The 20,172-nt window shown below is 41.6% G+C and overlaps 1 long non-coding RNA gene across 2 annotated transcripts in view; it reads right to left on the minus strand.

Annotated features, from left to right (window-relative positions):
* Positions 1-3,530: 3,530 nt before the first annotated feature.
* Positions 3,531-20,172, minus strand: part of LOC141057930 (uncharacterized) — a 31,648-nt gene continuing 15,006 nt past the window's right edge. Inside the window, exons 4-5 of one of the 2 annotated variants that reach the window (XR_012222049.1) lie at positions 6,275-6,424; positions 3,531-4,147 (exon numbers count right to left, since the gene is read on the minus strand). This is a non-coding gene — a long non-coding RNA (uncharacterized lncRNA). Of the gene's footprint in view, positions 4,148-6,274; positions 6,425-9,717; positions 9,848-20,172 lie in introns of those variants that run through there. The other variant, XR_012222048.1, reaches the window with a different exon arrangement.

Consider the following 20,172-nt stretch of genomic DNA (forward strand, 5'->3'; position numbering starts at 1 on the left):
ATGTGTGGGAAGGCTGGGAAGGTGCAGATGTACCGGGGAGGTCGAAGTCTCCCTCGGTGCCGGTCTCCTCAGGGATCGCCTCAGAAGGGTCCAATCGTGCAGGCTCCCGAGTGCTGCTCACCGTGCTGTGGAATAAAGAGAAAAAAAAACAATTAAAATAGTGACATGGTATGGCCCTGGCTGAAAAAAAAAGTTACATCTAAACATTTTTTTGTCACATGTGGTGTGTAATATTTACCTTCTGGTGAGCATTGTCTCCCGGAGGAACGACAGGGCTCGTGCGTACTTGTACTTGCTCCTGCGTCCTCCAGATCCACTCGGGGCCCGCATCTCTTTATTGAACTCCTTCTTGAAACGATCCCTCACAGACCGCCACCGCTTCACAATTCTCTCCCCTGAAACGAGAAAGGACAAAGTGGTTAGTATACAACATCAGTGTTTCCCAAACTCCAGTCCTCATGGTCCCCAGGGGTCATGTTTTCAGGATTTCCAAAGTAAATAGAAATCCTGAACACATGATCCGTGGGGACCACGAGGACTGGAGTTTGGGAAACACAGGTTTAAATCAAGCAACCGGTACTGTATATACTTACGCTCTTTAATCTGGGCCCGAGCTTCGAGGTCCTCCCAGCGGTCCACAAGGAGCGAACAGATTTCCTCCCAGAGTCGTCGGGTAACAATCAGGTCAGCGTGGCGTCGGTCAGCCATATTCCAGAGCGGCTCCCTTTCTCTGACGAGATCGATGAGGCGGTCGACATCAATCCCTCCATCCTCACCGTCAGAGTCGGGAGCACGCTGTGAAGGCTGTTAAAGAAAAAGACAAAAATAACATAATTAGCCTCCACAAAAGAAATGAAATAAAAAGTGCAAAAAAAACAAAACAAAAATATTTATACTTACACGCTGGTGACCGCCGCGTTGCTGTCGCCGACGACCCTGGGAGGCACTGCGAGGACCTCTTGGCCGAGCACCAGATTGGGAAGACTAGAGAAGAAAACAAAAAATGTTATGTCTTTGGATGTAGGCATTTGTTTGCTGTGTGTGGTCTGCAGAACATTGTTTTCTATGTGTTGTGTGTAGTGTGATGTTGTGTTTCTGCGTTTGATGCAAAAAACTTACCAATTGTGAGCCCACTCCAAGTGTCTGTCCACCCCTTCCTTCTTCTTCTGGGAGCTCCTCTTCATCTTGTGATTCCTGTTTTGAAATAAAAGGCAATGAATACACATATATTACAGAGATGATGGATTTTGGAAATAAAAACTTACCGTCAAACGCTGACGATGCGAGGGAGGGCTCCCAGAAGATGTGCTGTCTTCCTCATGGCCAGACTCCATGGCTGTGGGTGGTGTTTCTGCTGCTGCCATTGCTGCTGCTGCTGCTGCTGCTGCATCTATTGGGCGGCTGTTGAATAAAGAGAAACAAAGGGCCAATGAATATCTTGATATTCCATAGCCCTAGTTTGGAGGAATGGGGGATTTGATAATTACCGTCTCTCATCTGCTGCTGGACTCCCCTCCCGTTGTTCAGCATGCTGCTCCATTTGGGGTGGTGCTGATGGTGCTGCTGCTGCAGATGTCTGCTGCCTTCTCCTGCTCCTGGTTCTTGGCTTGGGTGGCATGTTGGGTGTGGCTGAGGGTCCCATTGTCTTGCTTTTATATATGTCCTGTGGGCAGAGCTACTGAGCATGCTCAGACCAAAAAAAACGGATCCGGCGCATTGCGGCGCTCATAGGCTTTCATTGTATGAAAAAGCCGGACACGCCGGATCCGGCGTGTCCGGCTTTTTCGACGGATACAAAAAACGTTACAGTCACCGTCTTTTCCAGACGCCGGATCGCGTCACATTGCCGGATCCGGCGAAAATCGGATGAAACGCATGGCCATCCGGCTCGATCCGGCTCTAATGCAAGTCAATGGGGGGGAAACCGGATCCGGCATTGCATTTCGACGGATCCGGTTTTAGTCAAAAGCGCCGGATCGCGCCTGAAGCAGAAAACCTGATGTGTGAAAGAGGCCTTAAAGGAGACAAGCGGATTTGTTGTAAGTTGGGCATATGTTTCCTTATCTTTGAGCTGTCTGAATGCTTCCCTCTCATATTTCTCTACCGGCCAGACCACCACATTCCCCCCCTTGTCCGCTGGTTTAATGACTACGTCACCCAGTTTTCTCAGGTCATTAAGAGCCTTCCTTTGTTGGTAAGATAAATTATCTCTAGCTCCATTGTTCTTAATTTTACGGAAATCCTCCACCACCAATCGTGTGAAGATCTCCACCTGTGGACAAATAGACAAGGGAGGGAATGTGGTAGATCTGGGGCAGACTTGAGGAAAAGAGATACCTGAAATACCAGCAGTAGACTCTCTCTCCAATTCCTCCAATACTTCCAGGGCCTCTTGTTCTGATATTACCCCTCCCAAATCATCAGAATTTCTGGAGTGAAGCTTTTTCAACACCAGCTTACGGGAAAATAGGTGTAAATCTTTTAGCGCTGTGAAGAAATTGAAATTGTTACATGGAGAAAAAGACAAACCCAACTCAAGAACTTCTATCTTCGTTTTAGTTAGAATATGTGGTGACAAGTTAATTACCTGCAAGGCATTAGTTTTAGCTTTTTTATCAGCAGGAGGAGAGGATAAATTTTTACGTTTAGAAATGTTCTTAAAACTACCCGACCGAGGGTCCTTGAAAAAGTCTCTTCTGTCCCACGGAATTTTTGAATGGTCAGAACCCTGAGGTCTTTCCTCAGTCGATGAGACAGATGAAAAGGAGACAGAACGTGTTCTAGACCGTGATCTAAAAGCTGAATTATTTTTGTTATTCCACCTATACATCCGACCATTTTGTGAATCAGCCACATCACGCTGATATTTCTTTGTCTTATTCTGTACTATCTCCTTTTCCCATTTGAGTGACTCTACATCTAATTCATTTTTATATCTTAACACTTCCTCTGGAGTGAGTTGTTGATTCATCTCATCCTGAACTACCTTGAGTTCTTCATCTAGTTCCTCCATTTTAGATTGATTAGATTTCGCTAATAATTCCATAAATGTTTTTGAACACAATGATGCTGCATCTTCCCATGATTTAATAAAAACCTCCTCATTTACAGGAAAGGAAGGGAAGACTTGAACTCTTAGTCCTCTCGGAATCAGACCACACGTAATATACTTCTCCAGGAATGCTTTGTTCCACCATAGATGGGCTCTTTTGAGCAACAGTTCCTTATATTTTTTAAAAAGTTCTCCACCATTTTTGGATTTACAATCATTAGCAGCACCTGAACCCTCATCAAATACTCTGTCGAGTTGTGTGCGCCACGCTTTCTCGCGCTCGCGAAAGTCCATCTGTCCCAAGATGGAAACTGTGAAAACACAGACAATGATAATAGCAAACAAGATTTCAAGGGCAGTGAACATATAATTATAGGTGGCCCTGACCCATGGTGACCACCCCATAACATGCACTAGCTGTGGAAAAACTCCCAATACTTTGTATACAAAAACACATGGAGTAAAGACATCCACCAAGGAAAATATAAAAAATAGTTTTATTCTGAAAAGTTAATAATATAGGCAATGAAGTACATAAAGACGGGTCACATAATAAAAGAGCTCCATATGATAAGGAATTCAGGTACAGAAAAAACACACATGTAGCAATACTAACAGCGATGGAATGTGTATAATGGATATGCAGAGATAAGTAAAGTGCCAGTGCTTAAAGTCTTTCTTTCAGATATCCAGAAAATCCCACAAAGTGACCCCCTCACAGTAATAGACCATCACAACATAATAGCTCAAAATCTTAGTCTGGAGGCCACATAATGAAAAACCTGTTCAAAACCGCTTACCCATAGCTAATTAGAATATAAATCAATACCCAAGGTGAAGTGAAAACGTAAAAAGTGAAATACAAAAAAATATAACATATTCAGACCACTATAAAGTGGAAACTATACCAAATAGTGCAAAACTGAGAAGAAAAAAAAAAAAAAAAACATGTGTACATATATATATAGAAAGGTCGTGAATATATGATCCAGGCGCTCTAACATGTTTGAAAGTCTTCTTCCCGAAACCGTTGCTCGATGTCAGGGGTCCAAGAGGGAGGATGCTCACAGATACTCATTCTCATATGGCAATAAACTATAAAAGACACAGAACATACAAAATAAAAATAAAACCAAAAAACACAAATGTTATAAAAAGGAGGAAAAACTAATTTGCTCGTTTAAGCCTTTCGGTGTTACAGTGTCCAGAACTGCAATCCACTTGCATTCTCTCTGGGTGAGGAATCGCACCGCATCCCCACCTCTAATACCCAATTGGATACAGTCAATCCCATATATCTGCAAGTCATTTGGATTACAGTTATGTCTCAGTTTGAAGTGCCGGGGAAGCGACTTGAGTCCACCAACATCATCCACATCACGGGCGGCCATAATGTCCCTAACGTGTTCACGTGTCCTTACTCGTAACTCACGTGATGTTAATCCTACATATATTAGGTTACACTTGCACTTTGCGTAGTAAACAACATGTGTAGTTGTACATGTAATGAACATGTTGATGTTAAAGGTTTTAGAGCCGTCCGAAGATGTGAATGATGTGGCCCGTACATGGTTTTTACATGCCAGACAATTTTTACATGGAAAAAACCCCTTCCTCCTATCTGCATTTCCAAATAAGGATGGGGGCCTAGTCACATAGTGACTATTCACTAGCATGTCTTTAAGATTTCGACTACGACGGGCCTTCATTTGAGGCACCACTGGTAAATTTTTACTGAGAGTTTGGTCTGTCATAAGTATCGGCCAATGCTTTTTAAGAATCATCCGCATTGTTTCCCACTGTTGGTTTAATGTAGAAATAAACCTTAACCCGGCATCACATTCCTTTTTCTTATTCCGTGGGACTAAGAGATTCCTTCTCTCGGATTTCCTCGCTCTAGTATAGCCTCTCTTAATACTCCGCCTGCTGTACCCACGCTCTTGAAATCTGTCCCCAAGGTCAATGGCCTGCCGCTCAAATAGGCTGTCCGATGAACAAATCCTCCGGGCCCGGAGAAATTGGCCTACTGGGATAGCCTTAATGGTTGAGCCCAGGTGTGCAGACGAGGCATGTAGTAATGCATTAACTGCAGTTTCTTTACGAAACATGTCTGTATGAACAGAACCATCAGAATGCACCCTGAGCTCAATATCTAAAAAGGATATCTTCTCATGATGGAAATTGTAGGTAAGCCTGATGTTGGAGTCGTTGCGATTCAGACCCCCATAAATGAGTGTAGTTCATCAGTGGTACCCTGCCATATAAACAATATGTCGTCTATAAAGCGGAACCATCCAAGTATATTGGGAGAGGCATGTGCGCCGTCGCAAAACAAACCCCTCTCCCAAAAACCGAGAAAGAGGTTTGCATACGAGGGCGCACATGCCGCTCCCATTGCGGTACCACGCGTTTGTAAGTAATATCTATCCTTGAATGTAAAGAAATTATGGGTAAGAATGAACCGCAACAACTCCAACACCAGTCCCCTCAGGTCAGCATCCAAATTACTTGCCTCAAGATAAAATTGAGTAGCTCGTATACCATCTTCATGAGAAATGCTCGTATACAGAGACTCTACATCTGCTACCACAAATAGCATATCGGGTTCGAGGAACAGTCCATCAACACGTTTCAGGACGTCCATAGTGTCTCTGACATAGGAGGGCAAAGTCTCCACCTGTGGTTTAAGATAATATTCAATAAATTTACATATTGGGTCGCATAGCCCTCCTATGCCAGAGACAATAGGACGCCCAGGAGGTGAGATAGAGTCTTTGTGGACCTTGGGTAACAGATAGAACGTGGGCACAACAGGGAACCTTACAGACAGCCCATCAGGGATTTTCTTAGAGATGATTCCTCTCTCATGTGCAATCTCCAAAATATTAACCAAAGCACCCTTAAAGGAGACAAGCGGATTTGTTGTAAGTTGGGCATATGTTTCCTTATCTTTGAGCTGTCTGAATGCTTCCCTCTCATATTTCTCTACCGGCCAGACCACCACATTCCCCCCCTTGTCCGCTGGTTTAATGACTACGTCACCCAGTTTTCTCAGGTCATTAAGAGCCTTCCTTTGTTGGTAAGATAAATTATCTCTAGCTCCATTGTTCTTAATTTTACGGAAATCCTCCACCACCAATCGTGTGAAGATCTCCACCTGTGGACAAATAGACAAGGGAGGGAATGTGGTAGATCTGGGGCAGACTTGAGGAAAAGAGATACCTGAAATACCAGTAGTAGACTCTCTCTCCAATTCCTCCAATACTTCCAGGGCCTCTTGTTCTGATATTACCCCTCCCAAATCATCAGAATTTCTGGAGTGAAGCTTTTTCAACACCAGCTTACGGGAAAATAGGTGTAAATCTTTTAGCGCTGTGAAGAAATTGAAATTGTTACGTGGAGAAAAATACAAACCCAACTCAAGAACTTCTATCTGTGTTTTAGTTAGAATATGTGGTGACAAGTTAATTACTTGCAAGGCATTAGTTTTAGCTTTTTTATCAGCAAGAGGAGAGGATAAATTTTTACGTTTAGAAATGTTCTTAAAACTACCCAACCGAGGGTCCTTGAAAAAGTCTCTTCTGTCCCACGGAATTTTTGAATGGTCAGAACCCTGAGGTCTTTCCTCAGTCGATGAGACAGATGAAAAGGAGACAGAACGTGTTCTAGACCGTGATCTAAAAGCTGAATTATTTTTGTTATTCCACCTATACATCCGACCATTTTGTGAATCAGCCACATCACGCTGATATTTCTTTGTCTTATTCTGTACTATCTCCTTTTCCCATTTGAGTGACTCTACATCTAATTCATTTTTATATCTCAACACTTCCTCTGGAGTGAGTTGTTGATTCATCTCATCCTGAACTACCTTGAGTTCTTCATCTAGTTCCTCCATTTTAGATTGATTAGATTTCGCTAATAATTCCATAAATGTTTTTGAACACAATGATGCTGCATCTTCCCATGATTTAATAAAAACCTCCTCATTTACAGGAAAAGAAGGGAAGACTTGAACTCTTAGTCCTCTCGGAATCAGACCACACGTAATATACTTCTCCAGGAATGCTTTGTTCCACCATAGACGGGCTCTTTTGAGCAACAGTTCCTTATATTTTTTAAAAAGTTCTCCACCATTTTTGGATTTACAATCATTAGCAGCACCTGAACCCTCATCAAATACTCTGTCGAGTTGTGTGCGCCACGCTTTCTTGCGCTCGCGAAAGTCCATCTGTCCCAAGATGGAAACTGTGAAAACACAGACAATGATAATAGCAAACAAGATTTCAAGGGCAGTGAACATATAATTATAGGTGGCCCTGACCCATGGTGACCACCCCATAACATGCACTAGCTGTGGAAAAACTCCCAATACTTTGTATACAAAAACACATGGAGTAAAGACATCCACCAAGGAAAATATAAAAAATAGTTTTATTCTGAAAAGTTAATAATATAGGCAATGAAGTACATAAAGACAGGTCACATAATAAAAGAGCTCCATATGATAAGGAATTCAGGTACAGAAAAAACACACATGTAGCAATACTAACAGCAATGGAATGTGTATAATGGATATGCAGAGATAAGTAAAGTGCCAGTGCTTAAAGTCTTTCTTTCAGATATCCAGAAAATCCCACAAAGTGACCCCCTCACAGTAATAGACCATCACAACATAATAGCTCAAAATCTTAGTCTGGAGGCCACATAATGAAAAACCTGTTCAAAACCGCTTACCCATAGCTAATTAGTATGCCACACGTGTAGCCCCTACGCGCGTTTCGCGTAGGCTTCGTCGGGGGGCTGTGATGGCATGTTCTGTCCCACTCTCCCTTATATCACCCCATCACAGCTGTGGAGAGTCATCATAGATGGCGCATGTCATCACAACGGGACCCGGAGTTCGCGTCAATAAACGGCGCCAAAATGGCGGTGCGGCTCACCCAGAACAACTGGTGACGTCACTGAACCGCACACGTCATCAAACGGCGCCGGAAGTGGCACGCCGGTTATCTCAATGTGTAGGACATGCGCACTGATGATCTCCCAGAGCTGATCACCAGAACAACAGGTGAAGTCATCGGACCGCCCAGACAATACAGCGGCACCTAAAGATGACGCATCCATCGTCTCAGGATATGCGTTCTACCCATCTGGCGGTGCAATCTAGCAACTGGAATCAAAAACAAATCCAAAGGCGCATCTCCAACAACAATACAGGAGATCTATACGCTATGAACCAATGCAATATTATATGCACCGCTGAACAAGATATAAAGTATAATATTCACAAGACAGTAACGCATCAGTGCACAATTAGCCCAATCCAGACCATTATAGACACGAAAAACAAAAAATATATATATGAGAAATAAAAAATAATAAATAATAAAAAATATAAGTGTTATACACATAAGTGTATGATACCATATGCACTAGAGACACGAGGTGAGAAAAACCTCAATATGTATGAATACAGCTTTTATCACAAAACTATCCCGCAGGATTATACAATAAAAAGGTGAAAATCTGAAGTGAAAATATATATATATATATATATATATATATACATACATATATATATATAATGTGAAGAAAATTCATTTAGAATATAAATCAATACCAAAGGTGAAGTGAAAACGTAAAAAGTGAAATACAAAAAAATATAACATATTCAGACCACTATAAAGTGGAAACTATACCAAATAGTGCAAAACTGAGAAGAAAAAAAAACAAAAAAAAAACACATGTGTACATATACACTCACTGGCCACTTTATTAGGTACACCATGCTAGTAACGGGTTGGACCCCCTTTTGCCTTCAGAACTGCCTCAATTCTTCGTGGCAGAGATTCAACAAGGTGCTGGAAGCATTCCTCAGAGATTTTGGACCATATTGACATGATGGCATCACACAGTTGGCGCAGATTTGTCGGCTGCACATCCCTGATGCGAATCTCCCGTTCCACCACATCCCAAAGATGCTCTATTGGATTGAGATCTGGTGACTGAGGAGGCCATTTGAGTACAGTGAACTCATTGTCATGTTCAAGAAACCAATCTGAGATGAATCGAGCTTTATGACATGGCGCATTATCCTGCTGAAAGTAGCCATCAGATGCCTGTTCTTAGCTGAGAGGAGTGGTACCCAGTGTGGTCTTCTGCTGCTGTAGCCCATCTGCCTCAAAGTTCGACGCACTGTGCGTTCAGAGATGCTCTTCTGCCTACCTTGGTTGTAACGGGTGGCAATTTGAGTCACTGTTGCCTTTCTATCAGCTCGAACCAGTCTGCCCATTCTCCTCTGACCTCTGGCATCAACAAGGCATTTCCGGCCACAGAACTGCCGCTCACTGGATTTTTTTTCTTTTTCGGACCATTCTCTGTAAACCCTAGAGATGGTTGTGCGTGAAAATCCCAGTAGATCAGCAGTTTCTGAAATACTCAGACCAGCCCTTCTGGCACCAACAATCATGCCACGTTCAAAGGCACTCAAATCACCTTTCTTCCCCATACTGATGCTCGGTTTGAACTGCAGGAGATTGTCTTGACCATGTCTACATGCCTAAATGCACTGAGTTGCCGCCATGTGATTGGCTGATTAGAAATTAAGTCTTAACACACAGTTGGACAGGTGTACCTAATAAAGTGGCCAGTGAGTGTATATATAGAAAGGTCGTGAATATATGATCCAGGCGCTCTAACATGTTTGAAAGTCTTCTTCCCGAAACCGTTGCTCGATGTCAGGGGTCCAAGAGGGAGGATGCTCACAGATACTCATTCTCATATGGCAATAAACTATAAAAGACACAGAACATACAAAATAAAAATAAATCCAAAAAACACAAATGTTATAAAAAGGAGGAAAAACTAATTTGCTCGTTTAAGCCTTTCGGTGTTACAGTGTCCAGAACTGCAATCCACTTGCATTCTCTCTGGGTGAGGAATCGCACCGCATCCCCACCTCTAATACCCAATTGGATACAGTCAATCCCATATATCTGCAAGTAATTTGGATTACAGTTATGTCTCAGTTTGAAGTGCCGGGGAAGCGACTTGAGTCCACCAACATCATCCACATCACGGGCGGCCATAATGTCCCTAACGTGTTCACGTGTCCTTACTCGTAACTCACGTGATGTTAATCCTACATATATTAGGTTACACTTGCACTTTGCGTAGTAAACAACATGTGTAGTTGTACATGTAATGAACATGTTGATGTTAAAGGTTTTAGAGCCGTCCGAAGATGTGAATGATGTGGCCCGTACATGGTTTTTACATGCCAGACAATTTTTACATGGAAAAAACCCCTTCCTCCTATCTGCATTTCCAAATAAGGATGGGGGCCTAGTCACATAGTGACTATTCACTAGCATGTCTTTAAGATTTCGACTACGACGGGCCGTCATTTGAGGCACCACTGGTAAATTTTTACTGAGAGTTTGGTCTGTCATAAGTATCGGCCAATGCTTTTTAAGAATCATCCGCATTGTTTCCCACTGTTGGTTTAATGTAGAAATAAACCTTAACCCGGCATCACATTCCTTTTTCTTATTCCGTGGGACTAAGAGATTCCTTCTCTCGGATTTCCTCGCTCTAGTATAGCCTCTCTTAATACTCCGCCTGCTGTACCCACGCTCTTGAAATCTGTCCCCAAGGTCAATGGCCTGCCGCTCAAATAGGCTGTCCGATGAACAAATCCTCCGGGCCCGGAGAAATTGGCCTACTGGGATAGCCTTAATAGTTGAGCCCAGGTGTGCAGACGAGGCATGTAGTAATGCATTAACTGCAGTTTCTTTACGAAACATGTCTGTATGAACAGAACCATCAGAATGCACCCTGAGCTCAATATCTAAAAAGGATATCTTCTCATGATGGAAATTGTAGGTAAGCCTGATGTTGGAGTCGTTGCGATTCAGACCCCCCATAAATGAGTGTAGTTCATCAGTGGTACCCTGCCATATAAACAATATGTCGTCTATAAAGCGGAACCATCCAAGTATATTGGGAGAGGCATGTGCGCCGTCGCAAAACAAACCCCTCTCCCAAAAACCGAGAAAGAGGTTTGCATACGAGGGCGCACATGCCGCTCCCATTGCGGTACCACGCGTTTGTAAGTAATATCTATCCTTGAATGTAAAGAAATTATGGGTAAGAATGAACCGCAACAACTCCAACACCAGTCCCCTCAGGTCAGCATCCAAATTACTTGCCTCAAGATAAAATTGAGTAGCTCGTATACCATCTTCATGAGAAATGCTCGTATACAGAGACTCTACATCTGCTACCACAAATAGCATATCGGGTTCGAGGAACAGTCCATCAACACGTTTCAGGACGTCCATAGTGTCTCTGACATAGGAGGGCAAAGTCTCCACCTGTGGTTTAAGATAATATTCAATAAATTTACATATTGGGTCGCATAGCCCTCCTATGCCAGAGACAATAGGACGCCCAGGAGGTGAGATAGAGTCTTTGTGGACCTTGGGTAACAGATAGAACGTGGGCACAACAGGGAACCTTACAGACAGCCCATCAAGGATTTTCTTAGAGATGATTCCTCTCTCATGTGCAATCTCCAAAATATTAACCAAAGCACCCTTAAAGGAGACAAGCGGATTTGTTGTAAGTTGGGCATATGTTTCCTTATCTTATCGCATGTCCTACACATTGAGATAACCGGCGTGCCACTTCCGGCGCCGTTTGATGACGTGTGCGGTTCAGTGACGTCACCAGTTGTTCTGGGTGAGCCGCACCGCCATTTTGGCGCCATTTATTGATGCGAACTCCGGGTCCCGTTGTGATGACATGCGCCATCTATGATGACTCTCCACAGCTGTGATGGGGTGATATAAGGGAGAGTGGGACAGAACATGCCATCACAGCCCCCCCGACGAAGCCTACGCGAAACGCGCGTAGGGGCTACACGTGTGGCATACTAATTAGCTATGGGTAAGCGGTTTTGAACAGGTTTTTCATTATGTGGCCTCCAGACTAAGATTTTGAGCTATTATGTTGTTATGGTCTATTACTGTGAGGGGGTCACTTTGTGGGATTTTCTGGATATCTGAAAGAAAGACTTTAAGCACTGGCACTTTACTTATCTCTGCATATCCATTATACACATTCCATTGCTGTTAGTATTGCTACATGTGTGTTTTTTCTGTACCTGAATTCCTTATCATATGGAGCTCTTTTATTATGTGACCCGTCTTTATGTACTTCATTGCCTATATTATTAACTTTTCAGAATAAAACTATTTTTTATATTTTCCTTGGTGGATGTCTTTACTCCATGTGTTTTTGTATACAGGGTGCTGGATAAGACCTGCTCACCTGGGGAAATTGCAGTTCATGACAGCAGCAGGAACGGAAAGAAATACGTGGTCCAAAAGTCATGCAGGGCGCAGAATATTCACCATGTGGCAGATCTTAAACAGGGCTGAAGCTTGTAAGTCTGGGGCGAAGCAGATGTCTTGAGGTCCTACAGAAGTGAAGCTGCGGTACAGCCAAGGGCGCTACTACCCCATAATGCGCATGAGGATACAGAAAGTAAGAAAGGGAAAGTGCAGGAGGAATGCTGTGTGGACTGCAATGTAACTGATGTGTCCGGGACCGTTGAAGAGAAAAGTAAAATCATTGAGTTGACTTCTGAACCGGTATCTGTGTCCGTTATTCCAACCCTAAGCACTGAAACCAAGTGTACAGGAGCTGGGTCACACCGCAGTGGAATGCCTGTCCGTGGACCAACACCCCAAACAGGTACGCCGGTAGAAGCTGATAGTTTTCCTGTGGGAGGAGGCCAGGACACCAGAGCCCCAGTGTCCTCGGCTAGGACTACAGTCCTGGCCGCCTCTTACACCTCCCTGATTTAGCAGCACCAAAAGTCTCAGGAATAAAACAGGCACTGCCATGCCCAGCAGCAAAAGTGGAAACCGAGGTGACAGGAACTGGTACACAGATTACACCAAGAAGACAAAAGCATGAATGAAAATACTAACACCACACCCCCTATGACATATCAGGCTTCAATTATAGTTGTCGACTGAGACAGATTTCCCAATACTAAAAGGGTTGGAGCTTATGTAAGTCATATCCCAAAGTGGACTGATCAAGAGCATTCCCGGGAGGCTTGGGGTTGGGGATAAGACTTAAAAAAACTCCAGAAATGTTGGTTCTATGTCTTCACTTCTGCTACTTAATGGCCACATGTCTCGGCATATTGGACCTGGGGTATTTCCCCCTTAAAATGTATTTATGAACACATTACCATCAATCTGATTGCTTTATGGTTTAGATTGCCAAGTACTGTACTCTGATATCACCAAATAGTCATATAAAAAAAACTACCATCCATGGGGGTTCCAGTGAAAAACTTTAGTATGGGTCATAACTTGTTAAATTTGTAAAAATCCTTTAATATAATCCAAGAAAATCCCATTAACTGGTGTTTCATGAGGAAGCCCTATGAGAACAGTGACTACTACATGACATTCTCTAATTGATATGTCTGATACATTCTCTGTAACGTACTCTGTGTCTGACATACTTACACACAGAATAAAAAAAAAATCTTTCCTCCTGATTATGGAGCTTGAAAGCAGAAATTTCCGCACAGAGTGCAGGGAAATGTGATTTTCATAATGGCTTTTCAGTTCACTAAATGAATCAGGAAGGAAAGGAAAATTAATTAATCGGAGAGACGAGCGGCTGCTGTTTAAGCCAAATGAATTTCAGGGAAGGAAATACAATTATTGTTCATGGAGCCAGCTGGAACCAAGATGGAGCGTTATTTGTCTGTGTGCCGTGGCCTTTATGTAATTAATCTTTAATTTGCTGGATTTATGCAAGCAGGACTAACAAGCTCCCTAAGTGTACGTGAATTAATATTTTACCGGTCTGTTTTTTTGCCTCTTTGTGGTGCTAGGTCAGACAGGTAACAGGTAGAAGGTCTGTAACAAGACACTAATCACATCTAACAATGGCCAATAATCATATATGTTTCAGAGAGAATAGGTGAGAAAATATGATCTGCGTGCCTCCGACAGCTTGTTTCATCAATACTCAGGTAAATTATTCAGGATTTGCAAAAATGGTGAAAACTCATTGTATGACGAGTATCGCTCTAAACAGCGCGGATAATTCCTGGAAGTATCATCTCCAGACCTTGGTAAAAGAATAGTGCATGTTGTGGACCTGCCCCTAACTCTTTAGACATGGGGCGTAAATAAGAACTATTATATTTATTCCACTATTACACTGCAGATCTATAAAATCCTACAGTGTATTTATAGATTTTTTAGTTGTCTGTGTAAAATTATAGAGGTTGCCCCATCATAACAGCTTATCGCCTATCCCAGTACAGTTGCTTGTGCTATTTACTTATATACCTGTGGAAACAATAAGGGCTCATTTAGACGTCCATGGATTTCGATCCCATATAGGACCGCTAATGCACAAGCTGGCAGTCCGTGCTTGGACCGATTGGCACAGACGTCTGAATGAGCCTTAATGGGGACATTTCAATGCGCTGATACCAGAGAGTCAGTCCGCAATGATTAAACATTTCTTGTCTATTCCTAGGGTATGGATGTGTTAAAAGGAAATTTAAGGAAAGACAAGTAATTTGTTTGGTGTAATAAGACCAGCCTTTTAAAAAAACAAGCATTGTTTTGTGATACTCTGTCATTAAATGCCTACGCGATATGTCATTTTGAATGCATTACTACATTGAACTTGTTTATTGTTTGTCTACCCTCGCCTACTGTATTATCACCCATCCCTTGAAGATTGTGAGCCCTCGCGGGCAGGGTCCTCTCTCCTCCTGTACCAGTTATGACTTGTATTGTTTAAGATTATTGTACTTGTTTTTATGTATACTCCTCCTTACATGTAAAGCGCCATGGAATAAATGGCGCTATAACAATAAATAATAATAATAATAATATTGAGAAATTAGTAATTAAAAGGCTAGGTACATCTTTATACATAACTACATTTATGTAATTGCTTCCTAAATGCAGAGTTAAGTAGATGCCATTTATGCAGCTCAGTGATCTCCAAAACGAATACAGGTCTGTAAGAGCTGCTCCTGATTCTGATGGCACTTACTGCTTCCATCCTTCCCTCAGAACTAGGCTACATTCACACATCCATGAGCCCACAGCCCGTGATTCATGGACCAGCCACGTGTGTCTCATCCTGAATTCAGCAGCCTCATAGGTCTATCTGACATTGCCAATATCTGAGAACAACAAAATCCCATATGTAAATAAATATGGGGGTAAAAAAGAGGCCCCAAAAAAGGTCATTATTAAGAATAAAATAATAAATTTTATTGAACAATATTTAAAAAGCTGAAAATGCCATATAGGGAACGCCGAGCACAATTTTTTTTTATAAGGAAAAGAGGGGAATCCTGTGACATATAGCATAGAGGGTACAATGGGTAGCTGCAAAGAGAAATCAAGGTACTGTGACCTCCCTTAACAAAGATCACCACTACCGTATAAACGTTGTCATACATTTTGTACACCACCTCACAATAAAAATCAATGGGGCCTCACTACATGGTATATATACATACCAAACATTCACTAGGCTTAAATGTACTATAGGCAAATATCAATTGGTTCTGAAAAACCATCTAATAAAAAAAAATAAGGACAATGATATCAAAATAGAAAATGCCGATGATAGCCAAACCAAACCAAAATGTACATACAGGTTGCCAATATAATGCAGTGAACAGTATGTTACCTGTAGGTGCAAAATACAGAAACCATGGGAGTGCTCCAGGCGTTCCCTCACCCCGACGCGCGTTTTGTCGCCAGCTTCTTCCGGTTGTTCTTATGTATATGAACTGCCCTTGTATATCTATAGACATTTTGGTTAATCTAATTGTCAATATCTGATCAGGAGATCATAGATAAGGAGGAAAGTATATGGAGAGGAAATAAGTGCAGTTCTGGAGCTGTGCCTTTATATATAAAAGCAAGTAAATATATCAGGACTCTGGATACTGATAAATCTCACATCCAGCCTATACTACTGGAAGAAACATTATCAAAAAAAAAAAAGTTTTGCAGAGATTGCAGAATGGAACGCAGTTTAATTTTATTACCAAAGAACAGCTCTAAAATATGTAAAACATGTTTCCATGATAAAAGTGAACTTAGTTTTTAAAAGGGTAGTCCAGTTATTTGATATAGATAACTTTTAGGATAGATAATCGGGTGCAACACCCCCAAAACTAAAAACAATGTATGGAGATGGAACACCACAGCTCAATGTACTGCTTAGAGGACAATACTGTAGCTCAACTTCCTATTGAAGTGAATGTAATTTAACCTACAGTATCTGAAAATGGCCTCTACAGAGTATACGGAGTTCATATCAAAGTCCAGAAAACTCCTTCAACCAAATTGAGAAAAATTTGAGGGCAGACACATTAATCTCTTCAATTTTTTAATCCCAGAAAGCCCCCTTAAATTTTTTCTTTTGCTGAAATCAAAAGCAGATTTTTCCTAAACAACAGGTGAGCACTGCAGGTAACATGGCCAACATTGAACAGGTAGAAAATATAGTGAAACCAAAAAGAAAAAAAAAAAAAGCAGAACTTATGGTCTAGAAACAAAGGTCTGATAATTGCTTTAAATAAAATTACCTTTATTGAATAGAAGTGGTAAACGGTAGCACTATAGCAAAAAATGTCCCCGTACATGGACTATAAAATCAATAATAAATAATTAAAAGCAAACAATGACAGCGGACCAAAAAGGACGTTAATGATGTTAAATATATAATGGCTACATAATGGTTATCAGTCCTTGTACCTTTCTCTTTAGACAATAAGTTTGGGTTTTTTTCTTTTTTCTTTTCGGTTTCTCTTAATTTTCGAATGGTCCACCATTCGTTTACCTAGCAACCATATAGCATTTACTATATTATACATATTGATTGATGTGTTGTTTTTGATATACGGGTATTGCTACGTTGACTTTGTGTTAATTTTCAGGTATAAAATACGGAGGTATGGATAAGACGGACAGAGATTTTGGTTTGGAGAACAAATGGGCTCCAATAATTTGTTTGCAAAGAAGCCCAGGTGTAAGAAGGCTAAAATTGCTTTTGATCATGTGCAAGGCACGAGATATTTATAACTAATGATTACACTTGTCATTCTAATTTACACAAGGAATGTAATTAATTAGACTATATAAGGCATTTAGTTATATATAAGTCATTGTACAACTAATAATTACATTTCCCCATTAAATTCCTGAAGTTGACGATATATCTGTATCCCATAAAAGTCAGGTCTGAAAATAGAGCAAGGGACGCACCCCATAAAGAAAAGAATTATTCTTAGTATCCGAAATTCCCTTACACAATTTTCATGTGACACTATGACAGATCTATTTACATCAAATGATAGTGATTCATGTTTAAAAGAGATATGATCACGTGAGACTCAACAATGCAAAACCAAAATTATTGTACCCAATCTCCCACTGCTAAACTGCCATTTGTTTAAAGTAACACCCCAAATTTGTTTTTCCACATATATTTCATACTCATCAGCAATATTCCATCTGTTAAAAGGTCAGGGGAACGGAGGATGATCTATATATGCACACACAAATACTAATAAAATAGTATTCAAGTAGAATATCTATATACAATATACGTTACGTGTGCGCATCTATACCGGACAGGAATGCCAACAGACTAATCGGTAATGTAACAGGAAGCAAAAAAAGATAAATAAGTCAATATATCAAGTCATAAAAAAGTGTAAACTTTATTAATCAAAAGTGATTGGTGTGCAGTGAGCATACAAACAAGCAAGAAGGCGGACAACAAAAAAGGTAATGATTATACAGTAATTTCCGAAAGTGTTGGCACCCTTGAAATTGTTCCAGAAAATAAAGTATTTCTCCCGGAAAAGTATTGAAATTAGACATTGTTTTGTTATACACAAGTTTATTTCCTTTGTGTGTATAGGAAAAACACAAGAAAAACAGAGCAAAAAAAAAGGTAAATTAGACATAAGTTCACATAAAACTCCAAATATGGTCTGGATATAATTATTGCCACCTTTCTAAAATTGTGGGTTATATGGAACAGCTAAATAAAATGGGAATGGTTGGAGATATCAACTTCCTGTTTGTGGCACATTGGTATATGGGAGGGGGAAAACGTTTCAAGATGGGTGGTGACCATGGCGGCCATTTTGAAGTCAGCCATTTTGGATCCAACTTTATTTTTTCCAATGGGAAGAGGGTCATGTGACAATCAAACTTATTGAGAATTTCACAATAAAAACAATGGTGTGCTTGGTTTTAACGTAACTTTATTCTTTCATGAATTATTTACAAGTTTATGACCACTTATAAAATGTGTTCAAAGTGCTGCCCATTGTGTTGGATCGTCAATGCAACCCTCTTCTCCCACTCTTGATACACTGATAGCAACACCGCAGAAGAAATGCTAGCACAGGCTTCCAGTATCCGTTGTTTCAGATGCTGCACATCTCGTATCTTCCCAGCATAGACAATTGCCTTCAGATGACCCCAAAGATAAAAGTCTAATGGGTTCAGATAGGGAGACCTTGGTGGCCATTCATCTGGCCCACAACAACCAATCCACTTTCCAGGAAACTGTTCATGTAGGAATGCTCGGACCTGACACCCATGATGTGGTAATGCACCATCTTGCTGGAAAAACTCAGGGAACGTGCCATCTTCAGTGCATAGAGAAGGCAGCACATCATCATATAGCAATTTCAGATATCCAGTGGCATTGAGGTTTCCATTGATGAAGAATGGCCCCACTATCTTTGTACCCCATATACCACACCGGCGTTCCTAGGCTTGCTAAACTGCGGTAACCTCACGGAGATCAAAGATCTGCAGTGAACTCACTGACCTGAACAGCGGTGAACTCACTGACCTTTTCTCATGGAGCTGAGCTCACTGTAATTCAGCCAAGCTGGAAACATAGCCTCAGTGACAAGCGGTAGCCTTTATGAAGTCACCACTGGTCACTGATGCTATGCTCGCAGGAGCTCATTCATCAGTGGTTCTCAGTCTGGACGTGAGCAAAAGAATAATGTGAGCAGTCTTTAGCACCCGGAGCCAGGGAACAGTGCGGACAGTATCGCTGCTTCCGAGGCACCGGTACATGTAGTAGTGATGCGGCACATGGTTGCCACACTTGTGCCGCAAGTATTACACACATGGACATTGATATCACCTGTACTGTTTTTGTTGGGACCGGAAATATCAGGACAATTGGCCTAAAGGAGGGGTTACAAGGGGTTACTTTGGGTTTACTTTGCTTGTCATTATGCTAGAAATAGGGGACTTTGGATGTAGGTGCTGAATATGGCTCTCAAAGAAAGAAAGGTTGGGGAGCACTGTTCTAATGTGTAAAAGAGATGTCAGTTTTTAACTCTGTGAACTACAGGATGACCATCATCACCTGCCAGATCCCTACTGACAGTTCTCGGATCCTTCCCACTCATCTTTGCACTCTGTGCCTCTAATCATGCAGCTGAAGAAATCTTTGCTTCTTTATACAGTGTAAATGAGCAGTAAGGGTGTGTGCACACATTGTGGATTCTGCTGCGGAATTTTCAGCGCGGATTTGTCTAAATCTGCAGGTAAATCCGCAGATCAAAACACCTTCGGTTTATCTGCGGATTTATTGCAGATTATCCTGCGGTTTTCCCCTGTGGTTTGACACCTGTCATGGAGCAGGTGCCAAACCGTTGTGGAAACCGCACAAAGAATTGACATGGTGCGGATTTAAATCAGCAGCAAATCCGCGCGGTAAATTCCGCACCGTGTGCACTGTGTTTTTCTATTTACATAGGTTATAATGGTACTGTACAACGCAGCAGAAACTGCTGTGGATCCGCAGGGCCAAATCCGCTGCGGATCCGCAGCAGAATCTGCAACGTGTGTACACACCCTAATCATAGAATCATAGAATCATAAAATCGTAGAGTTGGAAGGGACCTCCTGGGCCATCTGGTCCAACCCCCTGCTCAAAGCAGGATTTGCTAAATCATCATCATAATATAGTAGGTTAGCTCAAAGGATGATTAGCAGAAT

This window comes from Dendrobates tinctorius, unplaced genomic scaffold (assembly GCF_039654945.1).
Source record: "Dendrobates tinctorius isolate UK_male_01 unplaced genomic scaffold, ASM3965494v1 ptg000205l, whole genome shotgun sequence".
In the NCBI taxonomy this organism is placed as follows: Eukaryota; Metazoa; Chordata; class Amphibia; order Anura; family Dendrobatidae; genus Dendrobates; species Dendrobates tinctorius.